This window comes from Podarcis bocagei (assembly GCF_964188305.1).
Source record: "Podarcis bocagei genome assembly, chromosome: 2".
Taxonomy (NCBI): Eukaryota; Metazoa; Chordata; class Lepidosauria; order Squamata; family Lacertidae; genus Podarcis; species Podarcis bocagei.
In genome coordinates, this window is record NC_138126.1 from 53,637,160 (window position 1) to 53,653,314 (window position 16,155).

General features: G+C 43.4%; 2 long non-coding RNA genes across 2 annotated transcripts in view; one reads left to right on the forward strand and one right to left on the reverse strand.

Moving 5' to 3' along the window:
* The first annotated feature begins 404 nt into the window (after positions 1–404).
* Positions 405–16,155, forward strand: part of LOC308577261 — an 85,098-nt gene continuing 69,347 nt past the window's right edge. Inside the window, exons 1-2 of the long non-coding RNA XR_014003548.1 lie at positions 405–831; positions 11,024–14,419. This is a non-coding gene — a long non-coding RNA (uncharacterized lncRNA). The remainder of the gene's footprint in view (positions 832–11,023; positions 14,420–16,155) is intronic.
* LOC308577268 lies at positions 5,641–13,347 on the reverse strand. Its single transcript, XR_014003552.1, has 4 exons — positions 13,267–13,347; positions 10,350–12,517; positions 9,642–9,825; positions 5,641–7,728 (listed from the first exon to the last, which is right to left on the reverse strand). It is a non-coding gene; the product is annotated as an uncharacterized lncRNA (long non-coding RNA).

Genomic DNA, 16,155 nt, shown 5'->3' on the forward strand with positions numbered 1-16,155 from the left:
TGGTTACGGAGGGCAACCTTAAATAGCCCCTTACCAAACCATCTGACTGTGATGTTTGTCAAATGCACTGTTGCAACACGTGCGAATGGCATGGCTATCACATGATAACCTGATGTCAACAATGCATATTAGTAGGCAAAAGAAGGACTGGCAGCTAATAAAACTTCTCGCTGTAAGTTTTGAGACAGATTGAATCAGCTTTTGCAATTAGGCACGTGATTCCCTTGAGTCAACATTATATAGTGAATCAATTACTGCCCTCCGTCTGAGTTCTGGTTGGATTTCTCAGAATACCAAACAGCTTGGGGGTGTTATGTAAGGTCACTAGCCTCTCGCTGATATCTTTTCATAAGGCCACTACATGTCTGACACCCTCTCAGTTTGCTATTTATAGGCAGCCTGGCAGAGCAGCAGACAGAGACTGGGGCAAGTTTAATGGCACCTGGAACACAAGCCACTCAGATGTCCTCATTTTTTGGCTTAGCTGCCATCCATCTCAATGGGGCTGCTTCAGGGGAAGCTCTTACAGTGGATTCTCTGCTTGGATACTTTCCTGTAGTCTGCCACTGATTCACTGTGTGACTTTGGCCAAAGTCACTACACTTCAGCAACTTAGGGGCTGAACTGCACATAACAGATGCAAATAGGCCTGGCCGACTTATGAGGCAGGGTGAGGCGCCTGTCTTGGGCTTCTGCTGCCCATCCTGCTTCCTTCCCCACCAACAGAGAAGCAGTGCCAGCAGTGGCATTGGTTTCCGGCGAGTTCTTGCAAGATCTCACTGGAAGTCAGTACTGCTGCCGGTGCTTTGCGGGCAGTAACACGCAACACAGGTAAGAGAGGTACAACGCTACTGTTGGGGCAGTAGCTAGGGGGCAGCAGTGGGGTGGGGAGCGGCATGCTGCCATTTCACTTTGAGTGGTGAAATGGAACACGCCACCCCTGGATGTGAATGTGTGGGTAAGAACACAGGAAGAGCCATCTGGTACAGTATACCATTGTGGCTAACCAAATGCCCATAGGAAGCCCACAACCAGGATAGGAGGCCTATAGTTCTCTCTAGAGTAACTCCACAACTCCACAAAAACACACCTTTTGTGGAAGGAGGAAAAAACTGCTTCCAGGGTTAAAGCAGCTCTGTGTATGTGTGTTTTCTTTCCCAGACATCTGTTTATCTAGTGCAGTTCACCCCTTGGTCGCTCCTGTCCCACCAGGTCTCTCTCTCTCTCTCTCTCTCTCTCTCTCTCTCTCTCTCTCTCTCTCTCTCTCTCTGTGTGTGTGTGTGTGTGTGTACATGTGTGTGGATGAACACATTGATCAGTATCTGTTTCAGTTTCTCCTTTTCCCCATTTTAAGTTCACCAGATTCCCTCATCAATTTGCTGTTTTAAAAAGTCCTCATGAAAACCCACCAGCCTTTTAATAGTGTGCGTTTCTCCTAGAATACACATTTTATATGCAGTTTCACGTAATATATATGTGTAGGCAGGCAAGTTTCCCTACAACAATGCATTTTTTATGTTTTTCTAATGTATATATGAAATAGAGAATAAAGTTTATTATGTTACACAGACACACACACACACACACACACACACACACACACCAGAAAAAAATGCACTTATTTTAAATCTTACAGTAACATCTTAACTTTGTTTAGGGAATGTATTCAATTTTCTAGTGAGCTATGGTTGATTTACAAAACGACCAACTGGAGTAGAAAAAGCTAAGGAGCAAGCGTAGGCTTGCCATATGTCCTCTTTTTTCAGGACATGTCTTCTTTTTCATGGGTATGTAAAATGAGTCTCGTCATAGCAACCCAAAGTTAAAAGTAAGGTAAAGGTAAAGGGACCCCTGACCGTTAGGTCCAGTCATGGCTGACTCTGGGGTTGCGGCGCTCATCTCGCTTTACTGGCCAAGGGAGCCGGCATACAGCTTCTGGGTCATGTGGCCAGCATGACTAAGCCACTTCTGGCAAACCAGAGCAGCGCACGGAAACACCGTTTACTTTCCCGCCGGAGCGGTACCTATTTATCTACTTGCACTTTGATGTGCTTTTGAGCTGCTAGGTTGGCAGGAGCAGGGACCGAGCAACGGGAGCTCACCCCGGTGCGGGGATTTGAACTGCTGACCTTCTGATCGGCAAGTCCTAGGCTCTGTGGTTTAACCCACAGCGCCACCCGCGTCCCTTAAAAAGTTAAAAGTAGAACTTGGCAAATGTGTCCTCTGTTTTGCTCTTCAAAATATGGCAGCCCTAAAGAGGGGTTCTTGAAACACCTTTGTACTCAGAAAGCACTGAGGATGCTGAACGTGTTGCTCCTACTATAGATGCTATAAAGTGTAAGACAGAAGTTTCACAAATTGGAGATATTTGTGGAAAACACACAGAGGAAAAAGAGGATGTCAAGAAAAGTGAGAGGCACTCAATAGAAGACACTCCTTGCCACCCAGGCCACCTGATCCTAGAGTGACAGCAATGGATCAAGAAGTACACCCAAAGTACATACCTGCTCCTTCAGATGGAGTGTGACCCCATCAAGAGCAGGCAGCCTTCCATCCATCCCATCTAGGGAACTGCCCACTAACAGTACCTCAGCCTTATCTGGATGGAGCTTCAGTTTGTTGGCTCTCACCCAGTCCCTTACCGAGGCAAGACACTAGTTCAGCACATCCACTGCCTCACCTGCAGATGTAAAGGAGAAGTAGAGCGGTGTGCCATCAGTAGACTGCTGACAAGACACTCCATGATCCCACTTAATGGTTTCATGGGGGAGTACAATTGAACCTTGAGGAATCTCGCATTGAAGGCGCCACAGAGCCTTCACCCTCTGCTCCACAGAGCATCCCCGTTTGGAAATGGCCATGCAAGTAGGGCTGGAATCGTCACAAAGCAGTGCCACCCACCCACAACTCAGCGAGCCGCTCTAGAAGGATACCATGGACGGTGGTATCAAAAGCCACTGAGAGGTCAAGGTAAATTAACAGGGACACATTTCGCCTCTCTCTCTTCCAACAGAGGCCATTCTATAGGGTGTCTAAAATAGTTTCTATGCCAAAAGCATGCCTTTTATAGGGAGAAACACAGGGGCTGAGAAAGAAGCAATTCGCACAAGGCCAGTCTACAATTTTTTAAAAATGTAGTTAATGTTAAACTATTGGGCATATGGATGGGGAAAATTTCTATTCAGTTCCTTTTAAAAGGCAAACCTACTGAATTCATACTTTCTGAAACAATATGCAGGCTGAAACAGCCATCTTTTTGCACTTTTCAGAATTTTGCAATGCAGTTCTCCAACCAAGTCATGTTTACAAAAATCCATATGCTTAGTTAAGCTATGCATAAAAATGAGTGAAAATAACATAAAAATGCATTATATTAGGCAAATTGCTTTGCAGAAATGTGTATTTTAGGAGACATTCACAGTAAAATGCTGAATGAGGATGTTTTTTTGGGGGAAATCCACAAACTGATGTGGAAATCTTGCATACTAAATTTAAGATTGGAAAAAAATGAGAAACTAAGAGAAACTGAAATTGAGGGATAGACCCATCCTTGGTTGGGGGACAGAAGGACATATGATGCAGCTATATTTTTGAAGCTAAGCAGGCATATGCAGGCAATCTCCTACCGAGTAGATCCCAATGCACCTTTTGCCCTCCCGTTTCATTGTATAGGGCGTCCCCAAGATATCTTCTCATTAGAATTAATTTGCCCATACATTGTGGTCACATCATGGCATTGAAAGTACAAATATTTTTATGGATTTTACAACCTTCTTTTGCCCCAGGGGCAATCTTTGGATTTCATTGGCATTTGGAAAAATGTCATAATCATGTGGTCTCTTGGAAAAACAACATGCTTCTTGGTACGTGATGAGCATTATCGGAATGTTCTTGGAAAATTTCTCCCCACCCACCCCCAACGTCCGTGTTTTTTTACTTTAAATACCCACCCACAGGGAAACAAAATGATCATTAGCCCACACATTGGAATGCACAGGGTGCAACAATTTGGAACGAAGCCTTTGGAAATAACAGGAGAGGGAATTAAGCAGCGAACCAGCCTTCATGAATCATATGCTAACAACAATGAGAGACACCGCATACAGAGGACATGAAAAAGTCACGTTGTGACTGGCAGTAAGGCAGATGGCTTTATTTGTTCATAAATAAATGCATCTGCTAATATTAGCCATAGATGGCTACTGACCTCTACATGTCTTGGCTAAACATTGTGGCAATGAAAACTTGGCAGATGCTCATTGAAGAAAATGCCACACAGACACCATTTAACACCCCATGACTTTGGGTGGCAGGCAAAATAAATACATCCATGGTATTAATTCAAATGTAATACTGTATATTTAACAGTGTGATCCCATATGTATCTGCTCAGAAGTAAGCCCCATTTACTTATTCCCAGTGGGACTTACTCCCAGGTAAGCAAACTCTACCAGCTCTGTTTCCCCCACTGTTAAATGCTGAAGATACAGTCATATAGAGACATACACAATCCAACACAGTTTTAGTTGTTTTTATTACCATTGGGTTTTATAAACAGGATTAATGTTATACAAATAAGTATACCAAGTTTTCTCATGAATAAGAAAATCCAACACAGTTAATTGTTCTTAAGCCTATTAAAACAAGTGGATGAAAATTCCCGGGGAGTAGGGACTCCATATCTTCTGCACACTTGCTTTAAAGAGATACCTGCATAATCTGTCACTGGTGGGCCAAGGCCAGTATACTCACTGGCCCACAAGTTGACAGACCAAGTGGAAAAGACCACTGTTCATATTGATTACAGCTCTGTCACTGTTTCAAGGTGAATGTCAGTACCAGCTAGAACCCAGAACTAGTCAAGGCAATTTAGACTCCAGCCCAAAATTTCCTTCTAGATAATGCCACAAGTGTTTATTCTGAACCACAAAAATTCAAGGAAAGGGCAGTTGTTTAGTCTTTTCTTTGCTATCTCACACCAATGTATAATAACTTCCCTAACAGTACTCCACTAACCAAGGATGGAAAATAACTTGGACAACTGAATATGATATAAGGGAATCCATCATTTATCACTTCAGCAATGTACGCATGAAATAGTATTTGCAGAAGTAGCTCAAGGGAAGGTAGTTGATGAAGGCATAACAAACCAAGTCTGTGGCCGTGTTGTATCACTCCAAATGCCAAAACAAGAGGAGCTACTAATCTCACGCTACTAAAAACACGCATGTAACTCTATGCTATTGTTTATCTTTATTTGCTATAATTTTAAAACACTTTGCCTACTTTATGAGATTTTTTTGTTGCAGCTGTTGGACAAAACTTGCACCCCTGACACATATCTCAACAAAGCCAAGGTGATGCATTGCCCACTTTGAACAAATGGAAATAACAAATTGAGTGAAAATGGCCCCCACCTACCCAGGAAACTGGGGTGGTTGTTTTTTTGCAGAGGAACAATTTTCAGCAATTTTGTGTGGGGAAGTGAAATTCTTCAAGCGATTCACGGGTGGTAGCAGCTTTTCTTGTTGAACGTTTCTGTGTACCACTGTAGGCCTTGCTCTTCTTAAGCTTCCATTGAGTTTAACTGAGCTGGCACAGGACCTTTGCTCCTAAGATTCTGCACTAAACTAAAAAAACAAGAGCATTCATAGCGGAATCAATCTTCCCCAACAGTAAGCTCCCAAGGGGGACATGTAGGCATTCCTATCACAAGAAAAGAGTCAGCCTCAGTCATGTGCTTATTTATTTCCTTAAAATCTGAAAAGCACCCAGACATGTGATAAATTATGAAGCGTGATGTTGCCACAACACCCGATTTCAAAACATAGGGATACTGACTTGGCACTTGGACGAAGCTCTGTTGCTGACTGCATTTAAGACGGCGAGGTTGTTTGCTGCAAAAGAGTCCAAAACATCTGCCATAACCTTGTTTAATTGGGATTGGCACAAAGGGAACAATCCTTTTGGTGATAGCTCAGAAGTCTCCTGTATTGTATATGTGAAGTTACATCTGTTGGGTTGTGAAATGGGAGGCTATCATACCCCAGATGGAGTAAGACAGGCATGGCCAAACTTGGCCCTCCAGATGTTTTGGGACTACAATTCCCATCATCCCTGACCACTGGTTCTGTTAGCTAGGGATGATGAGAGTTGTAGTCCCAAAACATCTGGAGGGCCAAGTTTGGCCATGCCTGGAGTAAGAGCTAAATACCTGAGGGTACTTTCTCTAGGGATAATATCATCCATTGTGTGCGAAAAGTAGGCACACATGGGGGCAGCCAGATTTCCTGCCAGCACATACACTTCCCCATTTCTAGACTGGTGTTTTAAAATTTCCCAGACCTATGACAAGCTGATGAGGCAACACCAAACAAAGTGGAAAAGGATTATTCACCTGGACTTGCCTTTTTAGAGACACCCTGTGTTGCACCAGGTTGGCTAGACTAGGTTGTGAACTTCTGATGAAAACAGTTTTCTCTAGTGGTTGCACTTCTTTTCCTGCTCTACAGTATCCTAAACTGATGGTGCCTGACGGGCATTAAATCTCATTGCATAGCTATTGAAACAAGAGCTTCGTGATACATATTTAATCCAGTAGATGAGTGAGATGAGAGAAGTGACTATCTATTGCATCCTCCCTAGCCTGATGCCCCCCAAGTTATAGTTTTGGACTATAACTCTCATCAGCCCCAGTCTGGAGGGCAGAGGGTTGGGGAAAGCTGATCTTCTGTGTACTGTGTGTTTGTCTCTGACAGGCGCATTCTATTAATTTATTTCTGCTTTTGATTTGATATACAGAGGGCATCAAGTATCCAGTCTTTCTCACTTCTTTACACGTCTTCCATTCACTCTGACTGCCGCACAGCTAGAACTGGAGTTATATTAAATTATTTGGCTGCAACATTGTTCTTCAGATAGTTGCACTCAGATGGGCATTGTTTGCTCAAACAGCAGATTATTCATTTTCCCCTATTGTGAAAGGTTTTTTGAAAGGTGCCAAAAACGACCTCCTCAGTATAATGATGCAATAAATCACGCACAACATGATTGCGAACTATTGCTTCTACTTATGTCTCCTTTGTGAAACCACAAGGGAGCTAATTTAGCAATGGTATAAAATAGGCACAGATCCCACTGGCTTCAGTATAATACAGACCTATCCCTTGTACCAGTTTCTATTTTGCCCTAAAATAGATTCATCTCTTGCTGGGATGTGAGGTATCGGTATTTTAAATGAAGCTGCAACTAATACAGTATGTACAAATTTATACCAGTTAAGTAGGTGTGACTTCCTGATCTATATATTAATGCCCAAACTGACATTTGCATCCGTCAATTCAGACATGATGGTGTACATGTTTTCTTTTCCTATATGGAGATGGACTTTGCATAGGAAAAGTGTCATGTGTGAAGCAGCCTTCAGAGGACACCAGACCATTCACTATAATTTAAATACTGTGCTCACTAACATTTCCAATCCAGCGCTAAACAGCCTCCTAAGAGCTGACTTCAGAGTTTACATTTTCTGAATTCCCTTTCTTTTGTCTGAACTAGAGTACTAATCAGATATTGCTGTACTGTACATATGAAGTTCTTTTGCTGACATGACTTCCATTTTGTTATGGTCTTGTGGCGAAGTGGTATTTTCATCACTCTGGCAGGGTCTGAAGTGTCCTCATTCTGCTTACTGTTAGTCCCTCTGGTGTTTTGTCTAGATGACCAATCCTGCACAAGGAAGGAAGCCAAAGAATGTTGCTAATTCAGCTGCTGCTCTTAAGTTTTGCCATCTCCTAAAAATGAGTTCCTGCAGAACATCTGAGAGCTGCTTGGGGCAAGTGAGGAAATGTGTTTTAACAATTTAGCAAGAGCTACTTACAACACCTCATCATTCAAGTAATGGAATAACATCAATTGCTGGGTACAAAATCTATGGCAGAATAGCGAAGTAATCAACAAGATTCAATGTTTGAGCTGACTCAAGCTTTTAGATAGAGATGAAGAGACAAAAGGGATGGATTCAAACAACTTTAGTCTCAAAGAAAAATAGCAAAACCAACAAATATCTTTGTGGCACCTTGAAGACTAACTAACATGATGACATTAGCTTTTGTAGAGTAGAGTCCGATGAAGTCTCTGGTCCGCAAGACTAAATTGATTAGTTCTGAAGGTTGCTGCAGACTACCACAACTACTACTTGGTAAATAGAAAGACAGAAAGATAAAAGAGAAGAGACAGTCACGTGTTTGGATTATGAGTCTTGTACACCATTCAGACGTGTTGTCTTATTAGATAAGCAGCTGAAATTCCTTGGCTTCATACTCTGAACAAGATCCATTTTCCCCCAGTAAGATCCCTGTAATTCCTGCCTCGTATCACGTTAAAAGTACATATTGTCACACACAAAAGCAGACAAAGAACACAAGAAATCCCAAAGTAAAAACATTTCTGATTTGGTTGGGGCTTTTGAAGAAGGTTCAGAATATTAAGAACGACTATTTTGCTTGAGAATGTTCCTTTCAGAGGGGACTGTAGTGCAGTGTTTCCCAACCACTGTTCCGCGGCACACTAGTGTGCTGCGAGATGTTGCCTGGTGTGCCGCGAGATGTTGCCTGGAGGGAGGCGGGCGAGTCGGGCGGCGAGAGGCGGGGCGGCGGCGGCGAGGAGAGGCCGCCCAGCGCGGGGCTCTCGCCGTCTGCCTGCCTGGCTGCCTGCAAGCTCGGCGGGCAGCGCCTCTGTCCGCAGCGCCCGCCTCGCGGCTCTCATTCCCTGCCCCTGCCAAAGCTCACCCAGCCAAGCCGCGCTCTCCTTCCTGCCTCGCTTTGCTGCCTCCTCCCCCCCCCACCCCCAAAGCTTGGAGGTTCCCCGGCAAGGGGGAGGGGAAAAAATTGAAACTTACACTTTCGTGCGTCCCTCCCAGCGTGACGCTGTGCGCTGACGTCACGGGGCTGTAATGGTGGTGTGCCTCGAGATTTTTTTCATCAAACAAGTGTGCCTTTGCCCAAAAAAGGTTGGGAAACACTGCTGTAGTGTATCCTCTACTGATGTGAGTATGGAGGAGACCTTTCTGTTTTGAGGTGACCTTTCAGTTTGCTTGCCCTAAGACTAGGAAGCAGCAGGACCAAGGAAACTTCAAGAACCTTCTTGATTCTGGAACAGCAGAAACACACAGAGAGAAACCTATCAGGTTGAATTATACAAACTAACAACTAGGTACGGTGGATAAATTCAGTTTGGTTCACATTTTAATACAAACAAACTGAATACACACTTATGGGTGCAACATGAACAAAAATACAGTTATCCCTCAAAATTCACACTTCAACTAGAAAATGTGCATGAAGTGCAAGGGTTCCCAAACTGAGGTCCGGGGTCCATCAGTTGCCCGTGAGCTTCATTCAAATGGTACGTGGCCTGTTTGTAAAAATACATTTAGCATTCATGCAGCAACTAGTATAGCACATGCCAATTGCTATAATGGGCAGGTAAGTTATTAAGTGGCCCACCAAGACCCTGAGCAATTTTCAAGTGGTCCATGGGTAGGCGGCGAGGGTGTGTGTGCTTTAGGAACCTTGAGCACCTTGGAAGAACGATGGGATATAAATATAAGATGTAAATAATAATAAATAAAAATAGCTTGCCTGATCCAGCCAGTCATTCCTCATCTAGCAGCGACCATTAGTCACCTCACATTTGTACGTATATAGGAAGAAAGGCAGGTTCTAACTGGAGTAAATGAAAGAATGAAGAAGCAAGCGTTTTTTTCTGTGCAGACGTTCATTCCTTTTAAGCCATTTTGAGAGACTGAGATCATTAATAACAGCCCTGAAAACAGGATGCAGAAATTAAACCTCTATAGTAAACTATAGTTTTCTTTCCTGTTATACTTCTATTTTTCCTCTGTGCTGTACATTCACCCATTGCATCTGGACTGCTTTAATTCTGACATTAATTCCTGAAATACCTAAAGGATGTGTCGCATGGAATATACATTGTGGGAAATGTTACTAATACATATTTTTTTAAAAAATCATTTTCTCTCTCCCCCCCCCCCTAATTTCTCCTGCTGTACAACAACAGAAGGACACCATGTCCTCAGTAATTCTTGGGAACAGAGGACCCAAGAGCAATTTGTGTTTCAGCCTACCAAGAAAGATAGATAAAATTATACAATCGTCTGGTTTCAAAAATGCTTTCGAAACACTGCAGATATTTCTGTGGTATTCACTGGATTCAGACTATACCAGCCACTGTTGAGCTGCTCTGCTCATCACAGGGATGCAACAATTTAAGAGGAAAAAATCAAAATAATTTCTGTGAGTGCAGCAAGGGAAATATTTAAAACAGACCTTGAGGCAGCAGAGGCTGATCTGTTAGGGCAAATGGAGCCGTGCCCCAACAACCACAGTCTGTTCTCGGCCAGCTTCTACCTACCCACCTTCTTGCTAAGAACGAAGCCCTTGTAAAACTCATCATTGCCTCTGGCTCCCCCTACTGTTGGTCTTCCTGCTTCCTGCCCTACCAGTCCCAATTGGTACCAGCTGCCACTGCTATGGGAGGGGGGGCTGGGGGCGGGGAAGAAGTAGAGCACCTAAAAGTGAAGTCGCTTCCTGTTCTAAATCTGCAATCTAGCATCGATTTGGCTGCTACTGCCCTTCATTGATTAAGCAGCAATGAATTAACACACATTTAAATAATCTTTTTGTGTGGGTGGTGGAGGTTTTGCTGAAGTGGAGCACCTTCTTGCATTTGCGAAATGCAGGCTGCTGATTTTTACTGATCCCCGCTACCCACTAAGCCCCAGCCAATAGGCATCCTCACTGAGCTGCTACTGTTTGTGCATCGGTGGTGGGGTCCCCGCTTTGCGTGAACAGAAGTAATCCTCACTTGTGCAAAAAGCATTTTTGGATACAAGCCAATGTGGTAGCAGTATGGATAGGAGCGTTCCAAATAATTCAGGTAGCCAACCCTGGTACCTCCTTTGCTAAATGTGTAATTAAAACCTGTTCTCTTTCTCTCGCAGAAACCACAGCAGAAAGCATGTTAACACGTCCATTAAAACACAATGGAATGTTAAGCTGTTTTGAGGTTTGCTGGTTTAAATTATAGCGTTCCAGCTGGTGAAGTGTGGGGAAAAAGAGGACTCCAGCAACACAATATACTTTCTTCAGACTGGGTGTGTAAAATACAGTGTTTACCCGAAATTTGGATGGCAACTAATATTGAACAGGGCATGTTGTTATCATGATTTAAGACAATGATAGCCATATGTCCTAAATGCGAAGAATCCGCACACAGATTGCATCTGTTTAGCAACAAGCACTGACCATTTGACTCATTTGTAACCTGGGACCGATTATATTTCTTTCTGTTGGCGTTTTATTGAAAAGGGAAACAAATGGCTATGAGATAATTTCCCCAGAAAACATGCAGGGCACTTTGGAACTTTGCTGTTCTGTTCTCAGCCATCTTGCGATGTGAACGGTTTCATTTCTTTAAAAGCTCAATTTAGCATGCCCGCCGGGTGGCATGCAGAAAGTTCATTTGGGTGAGTATGTTGTTACTGTGTGGGAAAAATACATCGCTATTAGCAGTCCTCTTAAAGTTCATAATTACAAGGAGCCCAATTAGTTTAAACAGTCTTGGAAGGAGGAGAGTCATGGACACCAATTGCAGCTCAGAAAAAACTTAGCAAATGCCGTAAGGGGGATTTGTAAGGCTGTAGTAGGGGAACTGTAGGCAAGCCTGGGTGGATCTGAAGCCTTGAGGGAAAAGGAATTCTACAGCTCTTGTACTTTCCATGACAAAGCACAGGGAAGCTTCCCAAATCAATAAAGTCTGTAAAAGGCCTTTTTAGATTACGAGGCCAAATATCTGTCTTCCCCAAAACCCCAGTGTTAAATGCAAGTAAGATACGCTGTTACAACTGTAAAAGAAGCATATAATTTACATTTAATACTGATGCTTTGGGGAGGGAAATTTAGAGAATTAGGACTTGCATCTCACACACACCCACACACCCACACCCACACCCACACACCATTGTTTTCAACACAAAATTCTAACCCTCCACCATACTACAAAGATGGTGTGGGGAGATGGGGCTTTTTCTAATAGCAAAAACCAGGAGCAGTAGATTATCTAGAGTATTTAAAACTGAAAACTGAGCACAAGCATATGGGAGTTCCATTCTTTGTTGTTGTACAAGGAAAACAAACACGACATACTTGACACTCAGATTCAGCTACATTAGGAAAGAAACAACGATTTGAATGCGCTATAAACATGCAGCACCAGATGGCACCAAAGAGCAGAAAAAATGTATACACGATTTTCCATAGGGTTCTTTTTTCTTTTGTTATAACAATCCTATTTCTGACTTTTTTATAGCGTTTTCTCCCCTGTGTGTAGATCCATCCCAGGAGTGGGCAAACCAGAGGCCTGTAGGGACCGTATTCAGAGCATGGAACCTCCCAACCTGGCCTGCAACATCCCCTTCTTCTCCTGCTGTACTGTACTGGAGTCAAAAACAATAACATTTTTTTAAAAAATAAAACTGAATGAGTCAAGTTATGCTAGAATAAATGAAAGGCTACAATTAGTCAGATTTTTTTAAATAGTAGATAATTTGTAGCCTTGATACACAGTGTTAAATCCAAGTGGGGTCCTAATTTAGAGGCCAATCTGCAGCAGCCGGGGGGGAGGGGCTTGAGCAGACCTGAGGAGCGCAGTCTTCCCTCAGGTCCACTCCCCGGGCATAAAAGTAGGCCGGGGCTGCCCTAAGCAGATGACATTTTGCTAATGTAGCTGTTTAAAACTGAGCAGAAGGAAACTGTTAAAGTAAAGGGACTTTCATGGTGGGGGCTTTCCCATTGTGACGGGCCAGAACTGGAGCCTGAGCTGTTAGCATCTTTGCTAAGTAGATGTTTCAAGGGAAGAAATAATATTTGGAACGTTAGTTCTTGAATGCCCCCTCCCCCCGCCAAATCAGAGACAGATTCAAAACAGCAAAGCAGACATTTTCCAGTTCAATTTCTGCAGACCAGATTTTATATGGTTGCGGTCCTACACTGAAAATACATGACACTCTTGCTGTTCGGAACTGGACCGAACTCCCTAGTTCATGTTAGCAGAGTCAAGCAGTTGGAGTCCAGAGACAAATCCTGATAACACTTTACTGAGAAAAACTCAACAAGACACAGCGTGTAATTTGAAGAGAATGGCCTTCTACGCAGCAGGGAGACACATATGAACAAACATACTTACCCTCAGAACTACACAGGCAACCAGAGCATGTGAGCATCATACCACTCTGCCTGGTTGGTAAGCAACACCTCCCCTCACTCCTTGGCAGTGGCAGACTTTGGGCTCTCAAATTATAGTGCCGCCCTGTACAACACTAATATTCACTGCCTCTCCTGCCTTTCGTGCTCCGTTCTACAGCATTGTTGTGGTGCCCCCTGCAGCATGGCACCCAGTACAGGTGTCCCGGTTGTGCTTCCCTAAACCCCCCTCTGCTCTTGGGTAGTTAACACTGGGAGCAGAATTAACCCTTAAAACACACACACAATGCAAGAGCCCATTCCTGCTCCATATAACACAACAGGGACAAGAAGATTAGAGAAAGCCTGAGGGATTGGTATTCAGATCTTTGCCTGGTCTGCTTCTCTTGGCTCAGCAGTTCTGGTTTCTCTCTTGCCATATAGCAGAAAACCGAGCAGAGAGTTGGCTGCCAGCCAGCAGATGTATATTAAAGACTGATAGCAGAACTATTCCCAAGTACTACTTGCTGAGAAATAAATATAGGATTCAAAAAAGAATAATGAATCTGCATTTCCTAAAACATTGGTTTAAAAGCCAACCAAACTGTTTCATAGTCACTGAAGTAAGATAAAATACAGTGCGTTTAGTGTCCTCCATGGTAAAATGATTCGAAATCCTGTGGAACTCATATTATCCAAGCCTCATAAATCTAAGGATCGATTCACCTCACCCTTGCAACATGTTAGAAAGTGGACTGAAGCAATAGCAGTAGTCCTTCTTCTCAGGCTGGATGAGTGCAAGTGTCCATACTCTTGCAAACTCTCTGCAAATGCATGGAATTAATGTTCATAAGATGCACTTCTGGTGGGCTAGACCTGGCCTTCTGGCTTGGCTAGATTTCACCTATGGCTTTTTCTGAAGGCCCACTCCAGTGTAATTCCTGCATAAACAGCATTTCTGTTTATCTTATCCTTTATCTGAATCATGCGGAATGCAAAAATTGTACCTGGAGGAGTAGAAGAGAAGAAGAGTTTGGATTTGATATCCCGCTTTAGCACTACCCGAAGGAGTCTCAAAGCGGCTAACAATCTCCTTTCCCTTCCTCCCCCACAACAAACACTCTGTGAGGTGAGTGAGGCTGAGAGACTTCAGAGAAGTGTGACTGGCCCAAGCTCACCCAGCAGCTGCATGTGGAGGAGCGGGGAAGCGAACCTGGTTCCCCAGATTACGAGTCTATCACTCTTAACCACTACACCGTGCTGGTGTAGTGGCACCTTCTCTCCTGAACTTCTTCTCCGACCATGAATAAAAGTGAACTGAAGAGATCCCTGCCTGTCCATGTCTATAGCTGAATTTTCGGTGGTGTCTTAGAGAGTGTAGGTGTAAATTATTGGATTATGTAAGGATTCCCATTGGTGTTCAAACTTGCCTATTATATGGATGTGACATTTTAAAGTGGTAACAGCACTGTTACATGGTTATATTTGGCACATGAAGCTAAGAGACTAGGTTCACTTCATCCATACATATCTGTTTGGACTTGTGTTCAATTCTCTTAAATCACCAAAGAAGAAAATTGTTTGGCTCTTTTCCATTATACACTGGTGTTTATCATATATAAGCATTTGTTTGTTAGTGACTTTCTTTCATTTTCATGCCTCTAGGTATTTGTTTTGAGTTTTACATGGTTGTAAAAATTTATTTAGTTGTACAGTATTTGAGATGTCTTTTCTCTATCCATATTTTATTTCCCAACTTGTTTGCTGTTGTTTTGGCTTTTGAGGTTGGATTGCATCCATCTCTTTCTGTTTCTTCACAGGATCCTCTTGATCTTGTAAATTCAATGCCACATTCTAGAGGAGAATTGGGGAGAAGCAGGGGACAGATCAAGGAGGACAGGCAGAAGCCTGGGAGACCCAATTCCAAACTCCCTGTGGTACAATCTGGGATGGGTGGAATGCCATATTTTTTGAACTGGCCGTTGGATGAATGAAGCTACACTGTCAATTTGCCTGCAAAGACTTTCTGTAACCTTCCCACCATCTCTTGCTCCCCACCCCCCAAGTGCATGGCGTTTTTGGCCTGCATATATGTGATTTCCGACCCACCCCTTCTCAAAACATTTCCACAGCAAAATGCAGATTCATTTGTTATAGTTAAGGCTGCATTTTTGTTCGGCCTGTTTGGCAGGCTTCCTCTGCGCTTTCTGGCAGGCAATGGCCAGCTGAGATTTAGCACTAACAAATGGAGGATCTGCTGACACAACAGAATGGCTTTAATAATCTCTGCAGCGAGCGGGACAAGATACTCCGAAGTGCTGCCAGCTCTTCCCATCGCAAGAGCCAATGGGGCTGCGGCTTCCCCTTTCCCTCCCCTGCCTCTGGAGAATGCCGCTCTCTCGCTCTCTTGAAGTTTCCACTGACCAGAGAGCTCTCTTGGGTAGCTGGGTTTAATGCAATGAGCTAGAGATGGCCAAGCATGGTAGGAAAAAGTGCCCAACGCCATTCAAGGAAGACAGCGTCGATGTAAACGGAACTCCAAAGAAAGTTCTATAAAATATGGAACCACAGTACACAACATACATTTAAATCACTTTTCTTCTGCTCATCCAAGAATCCTGGGAACTGTAGATTTGCTCTGCGAGGGGTAGACTACAGTTCCCAGCACTGTCTGGGGGAAGAGTTGTGTTATAAAGTATAGTGTGTATGCAGCCAAAGACTGTGCTCTTTATCCTTACAGCTCCCGCTCTCTCATTATATATAACTGGGTTGGAAACGTTCCACATGTCTTTCTTAAATGTTGACATTGACAATTTAAACTAATATAATCTACACCATACATTTAAAGCATCTTTTTGCTAGCCACAACAGCCACAACTTCCCCCAAGGAATT